The following is a 17,769-nucleotide window of genomic DNA, read 5'->3' as shown; positions in this document are numbered from 1 at the left end:
TCGTGCATGTCTCAGTCTGTACCACCTAGTGTCATACAGTCCCATGAGCAGCTGCAACAGCTGGCCCTGAAGTGTGTAAAGTAAGATGTAAACAGTAAACAATAAGTATGCCACATTATCTCCTGACTCCATTTGTAACTTGTAAACAAAATAAGACAATCAGCCATAAAACTGAAAATAGAGCATCTCTTATTTATGTGCTGATTGCCTAATCTTAACCCCACCCCTAATCCTAACCTTGCGTCTAAATGAGTTGCTTACATTAACAAAATGAGCCTACAATAGCAGACATAAGCCCTTTAAATAAAAATAAATGGCCATGTTTTATAAAAAGGTTCACAAAACTAAATAAAAATGTTTAGAAAATATGTAACGTTAATTTAGTTGTAGGTTACGTTCTCATATCCATTTTTTCTCTTTAAAGGGATAGTTCACTTTAAAATTTAAATTCTGTCATCATTTACTCACCCTCAAGTTGTTTCAAACCTGTATTAATTTATTTCTTCTGCTGAACACAAAGAAAGATATTTTGAAGAATGTCAGTAACCAAACAGTAGTCTGTACCCATTGACTTCCATAGTAGGAAAAAAAAATACTATGGAAGTCAATGGGTACAGACTACTGTTTGGTTACTGACATTCTTCAAAATATCTTTCTTTGTGTTCAGCAGAAGAAATAAATTAATACAGGTTTGAAACAACTTGAGGGTGAGTAAATGATGACAGAATTTAAATTTTAAAGTGAACTATCCCTTTAATGTCACGGAATAATCTGGTTTACTGCTTTACACGATTCTTTTGTAGTGTGGTTTTGGTCTACTAAAGTGTTGTACTTAAATAAACATTCACGAATGTACCTTACTACTTCTCGCCGCTGATTCCTCATGATTTAGAAGGCAATTACACCGAGTCACCCTGTCGTTTCAAAGAATAGTACACCGGCGAGCGCGAAGTAAATGCCTCGTCCATTTGGGGAAGCGCGCGCGCAGTTAAGTTTTATTTATTTTTATACCATGTATTATCCGTGTAAATTCATGCACCGAACCGTTTCAGTTCAATACGAATACATCTACCGTTCCACCCCTATGCCAACAGACCAAATATAATTTAAGGATTAAGGTGCTTCTTTAAAATGTAACTTTTGAACATTGTACTGGCCCTAAATCAGTTGATCAGCTGTCATTGACAGCATCTCTTGTTTCTTGTGTTGATGAACATGCAACTACCTATCAGATCTGGGGTGGCCACAGGGGTGGCCAATGAGCCGGCCACCCCAGGCCACCCCCTAGAATCGCCACTGGATCTACCGCCAGCAGTCAATTTTGATATTCTAAGTATTATTAACTGGCCGGAATTTTGAGAATGCAATAGACGTGAAGGACTATAATGCATTAAGAGCTCACTCAAGTACTGCGGAGCTAAACCATTTAGTGCTTTGTAATTAATCCGCAAAATTTTGAAATGTATACAATGTTTAATAGGAAGCCAATGCAGTGTTGACAGAACGGGGCTAATATGGTCATACTTCCTGGTTCTGGTAAGAACTCGAGCTGCTGCGTTTTTAACTAGCTGTAGTTTGTTTAAGCGTGCAGGGCAACCACCCAGTAGAGCATTACAATAATCTAGCATTGAGGTCATGAACGCATGAACTAATTGTTCCGCATTTGTCAATGAGAGCATATGGCGTAATTTAGATATATTTTTAAGATGGAAAAATGCGGTTTTACAGATACTAGATGCGTGACTTTCCAATTAAAGATTGGTATCAAAGAGCTCACCCAGGTTCCTAACTGACGACGAAGACTTAACAGAGCAGCCATCAAGTGTTAGACAGTACTCTAGGTTATTACGTGTGGAAGTTTTTTGTCCAATAATTAGAATCTCTGTTTTTTCAGAATTTAGTTGTAGGAAATTACTAGTCATCCAATGTTTTATGTCAGCTATGCATTCCGTTAATTTTGTGAATTAGTAGGTTTCGTTCTTAGGACTTCGTTCTCCATTTTTCTGGCCATCTCTTAAGGGCCTGAGTGTGCTCGTTGTGCCACGGCGTTGGACTATGTTCTTTAATCTTCTTTAAGCGCAGCGGAGCAACTGTGTCTAAAGTGCTGGAAAGAGAGAGAGTTAAAAGTTTCTGTTGCAATGTCAAGTTCTTCTAAGCTATCCGGGATGCTGAGATGATGAAACTGATTAGGAAGATTATTGATAAAGCAATCTTTAGTGGCAGAAGTTATAGGTCTAACATATTTATAACACGGAGTCGGCTTTGCAGCCTTGGCTAAATGTAATTTACATGAGACTAGATAATGATCTGAGATGTCATCGCTCTGCTGCAGTATTTCAACGGCATCAACATCTGTTCCATGTGATAGTATTAGATCTAGAGTATGATTACGGCAATGAGTAGGTCCTGACACGTGTTGTCTAACTCCAATTGAGTTTACAATGTCTTTAAATGCCAATCCCAATGCATCTTTTTCATTATCTATGTGTATATTAAAATCACCAACAATTAGTACTTTATCTGCAGCCAATACTAGTTATGATAGAAAGTCTGCAAATTATTTGATAAAGTCTATATGGTACCCTGGTGGCCTGTATACAGTAGCCAGCAGAATTTTCAAACATGATTTATCGTTTACACTATATATTTTTAAATTAAGCACCAGCATTTCAAAATAATTATATTTAAAGCTAGATGTCTTAGTGGTTTTGAAAATATTACTATAAATTACAGCAACACCTCCTCCTTTGCGTTTCAGACGAGGTTCATGTTTATAACCGTAATCTTGTGGGGTTGACTCATTTAAAGCAATGTAATCGTTTGGTTTTAGCAAGGTTTCAGTCAAACACAGCACATCTAGGTTATAATCTGAAATCAAATCATTAACTATTAGCGCTTTTAAAGTAAGAGATCGAATATTCAGCAACCCAAGCTTTATCATTTGCTCATCCATATTATATCTGTTTTTTATTTGTTGAACATCAATTAAATTTTTAACCTTAGATGGGTTTGAACGTTTTTTGGATTTCCAAATTCGGGGAACAGACACAGTCTCTATATGATAATATCTAGGTGAAAGAGTCTCTATGTGATGGGATTTATCTGACCTTGGTGACGTGAGGCCGCTAGCAGACGGTCGGTTAAGCCAGTCTGCCTGCTTCCTGACCTGAGCCCCAGATTGTCATCTTTTAGCTCTAAGAATATGAGCCAAATTACTAGAGAGAAGAGCAGCACCATCCCAGGAGGGATGAATACCATCTCTTTTCAACAGGTCAGGTTTGCCCCAAAAACTTTTCCAATTGTGAATTCTATATTATTTCGCGGACACCACCCAGACAGCCAGCCATTGAGTGAACACAATCTACTAACTATCTCATCCCTCCTGCGAACAGGAAGGGGGCCAGAGCAAATTACAGTGCTTGACATCGTACTTTCAAATTCACACACCTCTTTAATATTAATTTTGGTGATCTCTGACTGGCGGAGTCGAACATCATTAGTGCCGACGTGAATAATAATCTTAGAGAATTTACGTTTAGCATTAGCCAGCACTTTTAAATTTGCTTTGATGTCAGTTTTAAAGAAGATTAAAGAAAATAGTCCGACGCCATGGTACAATGTGCACACTCAGGCCCTTAAGAGAGCAGCCAGAAAAATGAAGCGCAACTGGAATAAAACAAAACTAGAGGTATTTCGCATTTCATGGAAAGAGAGCACGATTGCATACAGAGAGGCCTTAAAAGCTGCTAGATCTGCTTATTTTACAACCCTACCCCTTGGAATTTATTTGAAACATAATATTAGGGTATATTAGGGAGTATAATATATATGATAAAATTATAACTGTGCAACTTTCTACTACAGTATCACATCAGGCAGTGCATTGTAATCTTCCTGATGAAAATTTTTCATTAATTGCTATAGAAGAGGAAGAATTTTCTAAACTTGTTAAATCATCTAAATCGACAACATGTATGTTAGACCCTATACCGACTAAGCTACTGAAATAGATGCTTCCAGAGGTCTTAGATCCTCTTCTTAATATCATTAATTCATCTTTGTCAATAGGATACGTACCAAAAACGAGCTGGCTATGATTAAACCACTTGTTAAAAAAACGCAACTTGATCCCACAGAATTAGTTAATTACAGGCTGATCTCGAATCTACCTTTTCTGTCAAAGATACTAGAAAAGGCAGTATCTTCTCAACTATGTTCCTTTTTAGCAAGAAATAATATCTGCGAGGATTTTCAATCAGAATTTAGACCATACCATAATACTGAGACAGCTCTCATTAGAGTCACAAATGATTTGCTCTTATCATCCGATCTTGGTTGTATCTCTCTATTAGTGTTACTGGATCTTAGTGCTGCATTTGATCACTGACCACAACATTCTTTTGAATAGAATCGAAAATTATGTAGGCATTAGTGGAAATGCACTAGCATGGTTTAAATCAAACTTATCTGACCGTTATCAGTTTGTAGCAGTAAATGAAGAGATGTCTTATCGATCAAAAGTTCAGTATGGTGTACCACAAGGCTCAAGGATCACTGTTATGCTGATGATACTCAGCTCTATATTTCTTCACGCCCTGATGAAACTTACCAATTCACTAAATTAATGGAATGCATAGCTGATATAAAAAACTAGATGACTAGCAATTTCCTACTACTTAATTATGAAAAAACAGAGATTCTAATTATTGGACAAAAAACTTCCTCACGAAATAACCTAGAATACTGTCTAACACTAGATGGCTGCTCTGTCAAGTCCTTGTTGTTGGTTAGGAACCTGGTTGTGCTCTTTGATACCAATCTTTCATTTGAAAGTCACGTGTCTAGTATCTGTAAAATCGCATTTTTTCCATCTTAAAAATATATCTAAATTACGTCATATGCTCTCAATGAAAAATGCAGAACAATTAGTTCATGTGTTCATGACATCAAGGCTAGATTATTAAAATGCAGTAGCTCGAGTTCTTACTAGAACCAGGAAGTATGACCATATTAGCCTGGTTCTGTCAACTCTGCATTGCTGATTACTTCATCATTGGGCGGGCTTTTTAGGCGTGACGATATTTCTCCACAGTACTCTTTCTTTTGACATGCTGGTCAGCTCTCCGTGCAGCCGTTCCTTATCTAGGTCTAGATGTTCGTAGTGTCGATAAACGTAGTCCCTGTATGATATTCTTGGTCTACCCCGCCGGTTCGATGCGACTTCCGACTCGTAAAGAACATATATCTGCGCTGGTTCATTGTTTCCCATGCGAAGACAGTGTCCGATGAACTGGTGCTGCCTTCTCCTGATGATATCACTAATTGGCTGTTGACCTGTTGTGTTGTATAGTTGTTAATTTGTCCTGTGAGACTCTGCTTGGTTGATTCCCAACATGATTCGGTAGCACTTTCTAGCAAAGATGTTTAGCTTTTCTTCAAGGGATTGAGTGAGTGACCATTATTTGCATCCGTAAAGAAGCACTGATATGCACGATGCATTGAATTGATGCATCTTGAACTTTTCATTGCGGTTTGGGTGATCTCAAAATGGTCTTGAGTTTTGTGAATGCGACCCAAGGTAAAGCTATACGGTTTTTGACATCTTTTTTGGTCGACACTATGTATGATCCCAAGTACTTAAACTCGCCCGCAATTGCAATCAGCTTTCCATCAATTGACAGATTGGTCTTTATTTGGGATTTATTGTTTAGTTAGACTTTAAACGTTTTTTTCATTGCTTATCTCAAGACCGACAGCAGAGGCATTTTGCTGCATTACTGTTAGCTGCTGTTGTGCTCGGGTTGGATCGTTCTCAAGAAGCGCTATGTCGTCTGCGAATGCGAGGTCGTTGAGTTCACGTTCGGTTGTTGTCTCTTTTCTCCCTTTTTTAGCACAAGATCGTTGTGGCCGTGCGTTTTCCGATCGTGCTGGGGTACCCTTGTGTGTCAGGTAACCGAAATCGCCTGCTGATTGCTTTGAAACATAGTCGATGACAATTATGAATAGGTACGGTGCAAGGACATCTCCCTGTAGAACTCCTGTTGTGATTTGCAAAGGACTTTGAACGCTCTCCTCCAACGTATACTTGGCTTGTCGACTTGTCATACATGATTCTGATTGCGTTTACAATTTCCGATGGAATTCCGTAATGACGTAGGATGGAAAACATCATCTCTCTGTCAAATGAGTCAAACGCTTTCTTGTAGTCGATAAAGGTAGTATACATTGGGATGTCTTGTGCGCACGCTCCATGCATGGTCCTACGGAGGATGTGCATCTGTTAAGCACATCCCCGGCCTGTTCTGAAACCTGCTTGGTTGCTTCTGAGCAGTTTATCGACCGGGCCTCTTATGCGATTGAGAATTACTCTGTTGTAGACTTTGGCTGCTATGGACATTAGGCTGATTCCTTGATTATTGGTCATGAGCTGTGGGTTACCTTTCTTCGGTTTTGGCTTTATCAAGCTTGATGTCCATTGTGTTGGTGCTGTGAGATGTTCGTAGACCAACTGACAGATGTTGTGAAGTTGATGGACCACGAATTCACCTCTGTCTTTTAGTACTTCAGCTGTCATGGCATAATCTGGACCGGGTGCTTTGTTACAATTGAGTGTAGTGATGGCGTCTTCAACTTCTGTTCTTGTTATTTTACCCAATTTTATACCTGGGATGTCTGCTGTTGGAAGTGGGCGGTTGTTCGGGTTAATTTTGGAACTCTTGTTGTTCAGGAGTGTTGAGAAGTAGTTGGCCCATTCTTTTAAAAGATCTTCGTTCGAACTTGGGATGTCGCCCTTCTGACTTTGGTAGAGGAAGTATCTTTGGGCTTTTCACTGATTTCATGGATAAGTTTCCAAACTTTGTGATGTTCGTGTTTGTTGACTGCTCGCTCTAGGGCATCGAGTTTAGAGATGATATGTGCCTCGTTGTCCATGTCGAATGCTTTCGAAACCTCTTTTTGCGCCATTCCTCTTTGTCTTTTAACCCCCTGGGGTCGGCAATCACGCCGGCGTGATTTGCGCGTTTTTTTTCACATAGCAGCTGAATAAACTTAAAATACTCCGTCATTTGTGGTCATACAGACTTAATAAAAATGAAAAAAGAATCTGTGAGATGTCTACTTTTGTATGTGTCCACTTACAATCAAAACAAAACGTTGTGCTTTTGTAAAATAAAGAAATTAAACAGGGTGTGCTTTCTGCCTCTCCGTCTCGTGAACTTTTTTTTCTTGAGCACGTCTCTAAACATTTAAAAAACTCAGCGAATACTTGTCACACATTTGTGAGCTCTATATATTTATAATCATTTAAGTGTGTAGTTTTAAATTATCTGATTCAAAACGAAAACAAATATTCTCTGTTTAAGTAATTTGTATAAAACCAACAAGATATTCAGTTTCTCTAACCCTTCCTCATTAGTTTTAATGTGACCACACCCACACGCGCAAAACATATAGAGATGCAAATCGTCCATGTGTCGCGCGAACGCCCCCATTACCTCAACAACAAAGCGGCAAACTTTATCAGTCCTCTTCAGTCGTCGAGTTTGGAAGACATGCTGTGAGATTATTGGGTTTACATCTGAAGAAGAAGATCGCGATTTGAAGACAAGAACGATTTTAAGGTAAGAAATAATCCTGAATTATATTAGTTAGTGTTATTGTTGCATAAACTTCATATTGCCATTGAACTGTTGCTCGATGCTTCAGTGAATGTCCCCTGCACGCGCTGTGAGAGTTTGAAAACGCAGTCGCGCGACGTGCGTTTGAAAAGCAAACCATGATTTTACTCCAATCTCATTTCATAACGTCATATCGATGTAAACATTTGAAGTAACATATCATAATCAATATGTTTTTCTCTAGTGTAGTGTTACTGAAGTGTTCCTTTTTAACTATGCCTGCTATACTGTTCTTATTATTTGATTCAGCCCTGCTGCAAAAAATACTTTCTTAGTTAGTATTTTTGTTTTGTTTCCAGTCCAAATATCTAAAAATTCTTAAACCAAGAAGTGTTTACTAGAGAAGTAAAATGACATAAGAAATTCTATTTTGTTTTAAGATAAAAAGAAAGTAATTTAAGTAATTTTTGCTTAAAACGAGCAAAATTATCTGCCAATGGGGTAAGCAAAAAATTCTTGGTTTCCATTTGAATTAAGATTTTTTTTCTTGTTTTCTATTCGAATTCAGATTTTTTTGCTTACCCCATTGGCAGATAATTTTGCTCGTTTTAAGCAAAAATTACTTAAATGACTTTATTTTTATCTTAAAACAAAATAGAATTTCTTATGTCATTTTACTTCTCTAGTAAATGCTTCTTGATTTAATAATTTTTAGATATTTGGACTGGAAACAAAACAAAAATACTAAGTAAGAAAATCATTTTTTGCAGTGCAGGTATATGCCTACAAGGCACAACAAATATATATATATATGTATATATATATATATATATATATGTGTGTGTGTGTGTGTGTGTGTGTATTTTGTAAATTTTAAAAAGGAATTTTCACCAGAAATCTAAAATGTATTCCCACAATCATGCAGCCCTGGTTTCTTCTTGATATCAGCATGCTCACAGCTTTTTTATATATATATATATTTTTTAGGTAGCTACCCGTCCTGCTGACTTCAACATGAGCATGAGGAGGTAAAGTGAAAAATCAAACACCTTGGAAATGACAGGTATGCACTATGTTTCAGGAAAGGAAAGGTGTGTGACTGGTTAAGTCTCTGTCTTTAGTTCAGTGTGTTAAATAATGTGCTTTTTGCCATTTGTTGTGTATCTTTGGATGATGTTGTGTTGTAAATAAATTCAAACAATCAAAAAGCCATTTTTTTTTAAATCTCCTCATTCTTTGTGCAAGGTAATGTAATGATAGTGCCTGAGAGCTCCTAATAGGGCCATTATGGGAGGCTCTTTGTCTCTCTCAGGTGTGAAACACTCAATATTCATGGTGGTTAACGCCTCCTCGCATAAAGCTTTCTTACACAAAACATGTCATACAAATTTTAAATCAATATATTGTCTTATCTGAATGAGTATTCAGGATGATTTTCACATAGTTTTGGAGCAAATATTCTAGGCTACGTGATACAATTTTCAAAAGCCTTGCGACAAAATAATTAGTTTGTCTTTCATGACATTATTTCAGTGACTTTTTTTTTGGTCATTTTCACAAACCACGCATAAATGTTATTATCTCAAAACTACAAACTTTTACATACATGCTGCTGACATATTATTGTAGCAGAGTTTGTGCTGAATGCAGTGTAATAATACTTTAGTCATGAAAATGTCACAAGTAACAGAAATAAGCACAAATGTTAGAGCATGTCAGAACACCTCCAGGACCCAGAAAACACCTCGGACCCCTGAGGGTTAAATTTTGTGTGCGCTTGTATCTTGCATTGAGATCTCCTTCTTCGTTGATTAGCTTGATGGTGTTGGGGCTAATCCAGCTTGGTTGTTTGGATTTCGGCCTTTAACCCTCTGAGGTCGGCAAACGCGCGGGCGCGTTTTGCTCGGTTTTTTTTTACATAGCAGCAAAATAGACCTAAAATACTCCGTCAGTTTTGGTTATACAGCCTTAAGAAATATGAAAAAATAAGCTGTTAAATGTCTACTTTTTTATGTGTCCACTTACAATTGAAATAAAACATTGTGCTTTTGTAAAATAAAGAAAGTAAACAGGGAGTGCTTTCTGCCTCTCCGTCTCCGTGAACTTTTTTCTGAAGCACGTCTCTAAACTTAAACAAAACTCAGCGAATACTATTCACTCAGACATGAGCTATATATCTCTATAATCATTTAAGTGTGTAGTTTTAAATTATCTAATTCAAAACTAAAATAAATATTCTCTGTTTATGTAATCTATATATAAAGAGCGAGAGATCAGCCGTTCTCATTATAGTTCTGGCATCTCATTACTCTGCTAATGTGACACGCCCATCGAGAGCGCGCCGCGTGCTATTCAGACGCAGATCTGAAGCAACACATGCAAACCAGTCAACGCCCACAACAGCTGGATAACACACTCGCTGTGAGGAATAATAATATCGTGATAATCCTGGAAATTTTACCTCAAACGTGCTGGAGTAGCCTAACAACGGATCCAGCTGCAGATGATCAGTAAGTGCTTTGTTCTAATCGCGATATGAAATGGTGTCTGTAAACCGCAAAAGACTGTTTAAATTTGAATCGCGTTTCTGTGTTTGAATGAATGAACGAACGGCACAGACGCATGTTGTTGTTTAGCTAGCAGCTACTACAGCTCGCGCGTGTCTGTGTGTGAATGAAACTATCTATATAATGAATATCGCTTTTAGCAAACTATCTATATTGCCTACTGAGATGAGTAAAAATCGACTGAATACGTTGAAATAAAATGTCTTTGTATAAGCAACATATTAAACTGCAAATTAACATTTATGCCCTAGGCTAATATACATTAGCCTATAAAAGACAATATGTTACAGACGAAATATGAAAGACAACATTTAGTTTTGGATAGATTATAAAGTTTTTACTGCCACATCAAAACCTAATTTACAAGGTGCAAACAAAATCTTAAAAGATCAATATAAGCCTTCTCTTTAAATTATTTTTGTGTTTTATTAGTGACAAATTTGGGGAGAGGATAGCCTACATCCAAAACTTTCTGAAAATACGAATGAGAATTAACTGCACAATTACTAGAAATGTTTACCTTGGATATTATACAATTTGCAAGCATACACAGTTTGTGGAAAAATACACTTTTTTCAAGATGTTTCCAACTCTGAACCAATTCTGTAGTTAAATATAGATATTGTATGTATGTATGTATGTATGTATGTATGTATGTATGTATGTATGTATGTATGTATGTATGTATGTATGTATGTATGTATGTATGTATGTATGTATGTATGTATGTATGTATGTGTATGTGTGTGTGTGTATATTTATATATGTGTGTGTGTATGTATATACACTTCACTTTGTCTTCAGGTGTGAATGAGGACATTATTCATGACCTTGTTGGATCATTCACGCCCACCTGCATATTGCATTTCCAAACAAAAAGTGTCTTACAAAATTTAAATCAATCTATTGTTTAATGTGAACGATTAGCCCGGATGATTTTCAGATCATTTTGAAGTAAAAACTCTAGCCGACAACATCCATTAGTCAAAAGTATTGTGGGAATATGTGAAGTTGGTCGTTTGTGGTCTTATATCAGACAATTTAAGTTTGAGTTTTTTGAATAACCACGCATAAATAATATTCTCTCAAAAATGCAAACATGTACATACATGTTGCTCACATATTATGATAGCCATGTTCGTGCTAAATAGAGTGTAATTACACCTTTGCCATTAATATGTTTATAAGCAACTGAAAAAAATACAAATATCAGGTCATGTCAAAACATCTCAAGGACCCCAAATAATAATAATAATAATACATAGGTTTTATATAGCGCTTTACAGGGAAACTCAAAGACGCTTTACAAATAATCAAGGAACAAAAATAAATAAATAAAAATGGGAGAGTGTAGTTTTTATGAGTTGTAGGCTAGTTGAAACAGATGGGTCTTGAGCAGTTTTTTGTAGGTGGTCAGTGAGTCAGAGTTTCTGATATGGATGGGAAGTGAGTTCCAGAGGGTGGGGGCAGCGATGGCGAATGCTCGATCCCCCAAAGTTCGGTGCGTTGGTTTGGTGATGGGTTTGAGAAGGTTCAAGTCAGCAGAGCGGAGGCGTCGGGAGGGTCGATGGTGCTGTAAGAGGTCTGTGAGGTATGGTGGTGCCAAGTTATTGAGGGCTTTGAAGGTGATGAGCAGAACTTTGTAGTGGATGCGTTGTTGTACGGGGAGCCAGTGAAGTTGTTGAAGGACAGGGGTGATGTGGTGTCTTGAACGGGTGTGAGTGAGGAGGCGAGCAGCTGAATTTTGAACGTATTGGAGTTTTTGTAAAACAGAGGAAGGGAGACCATATAAGAGGCTATTGCAGTAATCAAGTCTTGATGTGATGAATGCATGGATGAGGGTTTCAGCAGCAGATGAGGTGAGGGCGGGGCGTAGGCGGGCAATATTTCGTAAGTGGAAAAAGGCAGTTTTGGTAATATGACGGATGTGAGGCTTGAAGGTGAGTGAGGGATCAAGAATAACACCAAGGTTTCGGATCTGAGGAGAAGTGGTAACTGTGTGGCCATCAACGGAAAGAGTGAAGTCTTGGGAGGCGGGTAGTAATGATTTGGGGCCAATGATGATGATTTCCGATTTATTGCCGTTGAGTTTAAGGAAGTTTGCATTCATCCAAGTTTTTATTGCAGAGAGGCAGTTTGTGATGGTTAAAACTGTAGAAGGAGTGATGGATCTGGTGCTGAGGTATAATTGAGTGTCATCAGCATAACTGTGAAATTTTAGTCCATGATTTTGAATAATGAGTCCGAGGGGAAGCATGTAGAGGATAAACAGAAGGGGGCCCAGCACTGAGCCCTGAGGGACTCCATGTTTGACCGGTGTGGTGTGAGATGTACAGTTGTTAATGGATATGAATTGAGATCTGTTAGTGAGGTAGGAGGTGAACCATGAGAGAGCTGAACCAGCGATGCCGAGGTGTTGTTTGGATTATCAGGATCCAAGCCAGGTTTTTTAAGTATTGGTGTGATAGTGGCAGCTTTGAGGGAAGAGGGAACTGTTCCAGAGGTGAGAGAAGAGTTTATGATTTCCATGATAAGTGAACTGATGCAGGGGAGGCAGTGCTTGACCAGTGCAGATGGAATGGGGTCCAGTGGGCAGGTTGTAAGGTGGATTTTGTTGAGATGATTAGTGAGATCAGCTTCTGTAATTACTGATAGGGAGGAGAGAGTAATGTGGAATGGAAGGGGTGCGTCAGGTTGAGGGTCTGTGCTGGAAGAAATATTCACAGAGAGTTCTTGGTGAATGCTGTCAATTTTGCTTTTGAAGAAATTAATGAAATTATTACATTTGTCCATGGTGAATGACTGAGTGATGTTGTCAATGGGTTTGAGTAGCTTATTTACAGTGGTAAACAGTGTCCGGGGGTTGGAGGACCCAGAGTGAATGATTCTAGAATAATAAGCTGTGCGAGCTGATGTAAGTGCTGATCTATAGTGATGACTGTGGTCCTTGTAGGCTTGTAGATGTACAGTGAGTCCAGTTTTCAAATGACGGCGTTCCAGTTGTCTGCGTTCTTTTTTGAGTTTATGCAGTTCAGGGGTGAACCAAGGAGCTGAGCGGGAGAATGTAACGGTTGCAGTTTTCTCCGGGGCAAGAGTATTTAGGCTGGATGTGAGTATAGAATTGTAATGATTTACTAGATCGGCAGTGCTTGGGTTTTCACGGATGCTCGGTATGGATATTTTGTTAGCGATATGAGAAGAAAAGGAAGTGAGACATAGGGACTTTAGATTTCGGTATGATATGGTGCGTCTCTGTTTGAAATGGGGGTTGGGGAAATTAATGTGAAATGTTATAGCGAGGTGATCAGATATAGCCAGGTCTGTGTGTGAGAGAGTATCAATATTGAGTCCAGTAGAGCAGACAAGGTCCAAAGTGTGTCCACGGGTGTGGGTGGGGAAATCAACATGTTGTATGAAATTAAAACTGTGTATAATGTCCAAAAAATCCATGGTGGGTTTGGAGGTGAAACAGTCGATGTGGAAATTGAAATCACCTACAAGTAATATGGTTGATGAAGTTGTGCAGAGTTGAGTTATAAATTCTGCAAAATCTGACAGGAAGGAAGGATTTGGTTTGGGAGGGCGATAAATTGTTGAAATGGTCAGCGGAGTGTGGCCTAGGAGTTTGAATGAGAGGTGTTCAAAAGATGGAACGGATGGGATGTGGAGAGGGCAGATCTTGAGTTTTTTTCTGTGGATGGCAGCAATACCACCACCCCTGCCTTCCGGGCGAGGTTTGTCAATATATGAAAATCCAGTGGGGGTGGCTAGGTTGAGGGAAAAATAGTCATGAGGTGTTTGCCAGGTTTCAGTTAAACAGATTAGGTCCAATTTTGAGTCCAGGATGAATTCGTTGAGGATGGTGCTTTTATTATTTAAAGATCTTATGTTTAATAGTCCGAGCTTGAGGGACTCTTGTTTTGAAGGGGGTGAAGCGGAAATGGATACTGACCGGAGGTTGAAATAGTTCACGTGACGTTGGCTCTGATGACGCTGAGCATTTTTGTTTTGATGCCGGAACGCAGAGGTGAAACGATGAGGAGATGTTGTGCCAAGGCTGTCATTCCCGGTGGTAATATGTATTAAATTTCTTCGGGAGCTTCTGTGGATGTAGCGATGGCGTTGAAGTAGTCCGAAAGTTTTTATTTTAACAGTGAGCTCCGGAGTAGCCGATGGATAGCGATTTAGCTGGAGTAGCTGTTCAGCTGAGTACCGGAGAGCCATGAAGTTGTTAGTGGAGATTTGCAACCAGGAGTGCAGAATGGAGAGCAGAAAGAGAACTTGGACCAGGCACTGCATCGTCCGAGTGGGAAGATTGAGTCGTCTTTGGCAGGAGAAGTTAGCGTAACCGCTCGAAAGTGCGGGTGTGTTAGCCCGATCGATCCAGCAGCGTTGCCAGCTTTACAGTCCGTAATCCAAAAACGCAGCCGAACCAACTGGTTCGGGTCCCTCAGTGTCAAAGACGTGCAGGCAGAATGTCCAGGTAAGTGCTGAGGCAGTTTCTGTTCGTTAGAGGTTTAATTTCACGAAGGCAGAAGCGGCAGCCAAAACGCGCCAGCGTCCTCTCACCTTGTACCCTTCCACCAACATGGGCACCTTAGACCCCAGAGGGTTAAACCCAAAAACACCTTAGACCCCAGAGGGTTAAACCCAGAATTTTCTCACAGGCTCCGATAAGAGCAGAGTCTAATGCGTTGGTTCGCTGTTTTATGGATTCCGGTGAATCTAGGCATGCTGTTTCATCGAAGAGTACTTCAAATCGATTCCAAACCTCAACATTGAATGCGTTTTTCAATTCTGAGTCTTTCAGTTTTTCAACGTTGAAAGCTGATTACTTACAAAGCACTAAATGGTTTAGCTCCCCAGTACTTGAGCGAGCTCTTAACGCATTATAGTCCTTCATGTCTATTGCGATCTCAAAATTCCCGCCAGTTGATAATACCTAGAATATCAAAATCGACTGCTGGCGGTAGGTCCTTTTCCTATTTAGCGCCAAAACTTTGGAACAATCTTCCTAATGTGACGGAGCGGTAAAGGATTTCAATAAGTTACTTTAATTATTGTGATAATTGTCGACTACGCCACCCTGAATAAATCAGGGAATATCTAAATAACCCAGCAGTTAGCATTAGGTCACACAGGTTCGTGTGTGTCAGGGAGGTTAGAGACAAGAGTACAACATAATTACAAAAAGGTCTTTTATTGACATACAAAAATAGTTAAAAACAGTATCTTCTTTTAAAACAAAGGCGCACAGCGCTCAATGCACAAATGTCAAGGCACAAAAACAGGTGCTCACAAGGGGGCAATATGAGTGGCACACACCGACATAGTCCTCTACCCACGAGGGTAGGAGGAGTTTGTCAAACAAAAATTAAACAAAACAACCAGGCTGAGCTTACCGGCGGAAGGACCACTTAATGGCTTTTCCAAAAGCATAATTCTACTCACACACACACACGTCACCGTGCACAAATGCACTCGAAGGTCCTCCCGCCTGGTCACCTCAGTTCCTGGTAGAAAACAAGATAAACAGCTGAATTTGTAAAACCCAAAAATAAAATATAATAATCAAGGTCCACAACAACACACAACAGTAGTTACAGAAACAAAATCTAAACAAAATAAACACAGCTGAACTAAAGAAACAGAAAAGAATCACAGCAGATAGAGCTGGTGCAGCACACACACACATACACGCGCGTGTGCACACACACGCACTGGTTCTCGTACAAATAACGGTCAATTATTATTAATCATAACTTTTCTAGCACACTAAAAATAAAAGGAAGTAGACGGTATAAATCCTGTGCCCTTATGAATTCCCGCCGGCACGATCAGCGCGACACGGAGGGCAGCGCAATCACCGTGGTTATCCAGGTGGACTCAAGTTCATAGGAACACGGAAGAACGAGAGGGAGACTGTGCAGAGAACCAGCACAATGGTCCTGAGGACGAAAGGGAGGACCTGCGCCTCATGAACGCCTTAAAGAGAAGCAGCGGGATGTTAGTGCCTCTTTCCACTACAACCTTCCAAACATCTTACATGACACTTACCAAAAGACGACATTACCCCACATGTAATCCCCACAGGCTACTGTTTACCGCGATCATCACAACCACCGATTAACTGGGGTACAGGAAGCAACGCATTAACAGTGACATAGCGACTCAGTATACCACATGCCATCATAATCACCACTCAATACAGGGACAGTTTACATACCTGAAGGGTGGGCAAACACCTATTCTGAGCTGATGAAAATGCACCGTCGGACAAGCGCTTAAATGAAACGCTACAATTAAAAAGATAACATATCAGTGGCTTTCTAAACACTCGATTTAAACCACACGCTACCAGCACATACCTGAGGCGAAAGCGGATGACGCAGGAGGGGGAGGACAAGACATGACGCATCTCAGAGTACAGCCAACCAGCGTTAAATAGACCGTACTCTTTCCTGATAGGACACCAGGACTGTCAGTCACTTACCTAATTCTGCCACACTAACATTGTCCGGGAAGCAGACACACTCTGTCAGGTCAAATATAGACTAAAAAGATCTCTTTGGCCTATCGTACACAACACATTATAGACTTCTATAATTCAATGTTAGGCTGCATAGTTTAGATCAGCCGGAACCGGGAACACTTCCCATAAATCCTGATGTACTTGGTACATCATAAGAAGGTTGCTGTCTACGCTAATATTAGTCTCTCTGTTTATCCCGAGGTATACCACAATCCACCGGATATAGGCCGTATCCAGATCTGATGAAGGACCTGCGCCTGGACCCGACGACAACCGCAGTCCTGAAGTGTCAACTAGTCTCGACTTTTAACCAAGACTAAAAAACGTGACCACATTACACCGGTATTGGCCTCACTTCACTGGCTTCCTGTTTGTTTTAGAATTAAATTTAAAATAGCATTAATTGTTTTTAAAATCTTAAATGGGTTATCACCTCCATATTTAACGGAGCTTATACATGTCCACACACCTGCCAAAGTACTCAGGTCTTCCGATCAGATGTTCCTCGATGTGCCCAGATCTAGGCTAAAAAATAAAGGTGACCGAGCGTTTTCAGTGGCTGCTCCGAACATCTGGAATAGTCTACCCATTTACGTAAGGAAAGCTCAGACTATCGAAACATTCAAGTCTTTGCTTAAGACGCATTATTATGTTTTGGCTTTCAATTCTAGTTGAGCTTTGACATCTTAAACTGTGGGTTATTTTATTTGTACTTTGTGTGTTATTGTCTGTATGATAATTTGTTCTAAAGTCTTTGATGGATCTTGTTAAGCACTTTGGTCAATTACGATTGTTTTTAAATGTGCTATATAAATAAAATTGAACTGAACTAGTCTCTCCCCTGTGAAAGCCTCCCTCCCTTCCCTTTACCTCTGTACAGATAAAACGTTGTCGGGATAATTCCGGTTTACGTGTCTATGCGGAAGCAATAAAAAAAATCTGTAATATACTTTTTTCAAGGCTAGTACCTTGGAACTTAGTTCATGGTTTGCATTCTTGAGACACCAGGCACTGTTTTGTGCAAATGAGCGGCCGGATCGCATTAAGGATTTTC

The 17,769-nt window shown here is 39.4% G+C and overlaps 1 protein-coding gene and 1 long non-coding RNA gene across 8 annotated transcripts in view; one reads left to right on the top strand and one right to left on the bottom strand.

The window, feature by feature from the left end:
- Positions 1 to 17,769, top strand: part of kif6 (kinesin family member 6) — a 165,564-nt gene that overhangs the window by 98,877 nt on the left and 48,918 nt on the right. Inside the window, exon 16 of one of the 7 annotated variants that reach the window (XR_013799900.1) lies at positions 16,917 to 17,057. The exons of the other annotated variants lie outside the window; for them this stretch is intronic. The gene's annotated coding sequence lies outside the window, so the exon portion shown is untranslated. The remainder of the gene's footprint in view (positions 1 to 16,916; positions 17,058 to 17,769) is intronic. 7 annotated transcript variants of the gene reach the window in all.
- On the bottom strand, positions 11,425 to 16,853 carry LOC307008763. Its single transcript, XR_013799902.1, has 2 exons — positions 16,479 to 16,853; positions 11,425 to 16,168 (listed from the first exon to the last, which is right to left on the bottom strand). It is a non-coding gene; the product is annotated as an uncharacterized lncRNA (long non-coding RNA).

This window comes from Phoxinus phoxinus (genome assembly GCF_949152265.1).
Source record: "Phoxinus phoxinus genome assembly, chromosome: 13".
NCBI lineage: Eukaryota > Metazoa > Chordata > Actinopteri > Cypriniformes > Leuciscidae > Phoxinus > Phoxinus phoxinus.
Note: the sequence above shows the minus strand (reverse complement) of the source record. Positions and strands in the feature narration are given on the sequence as shown.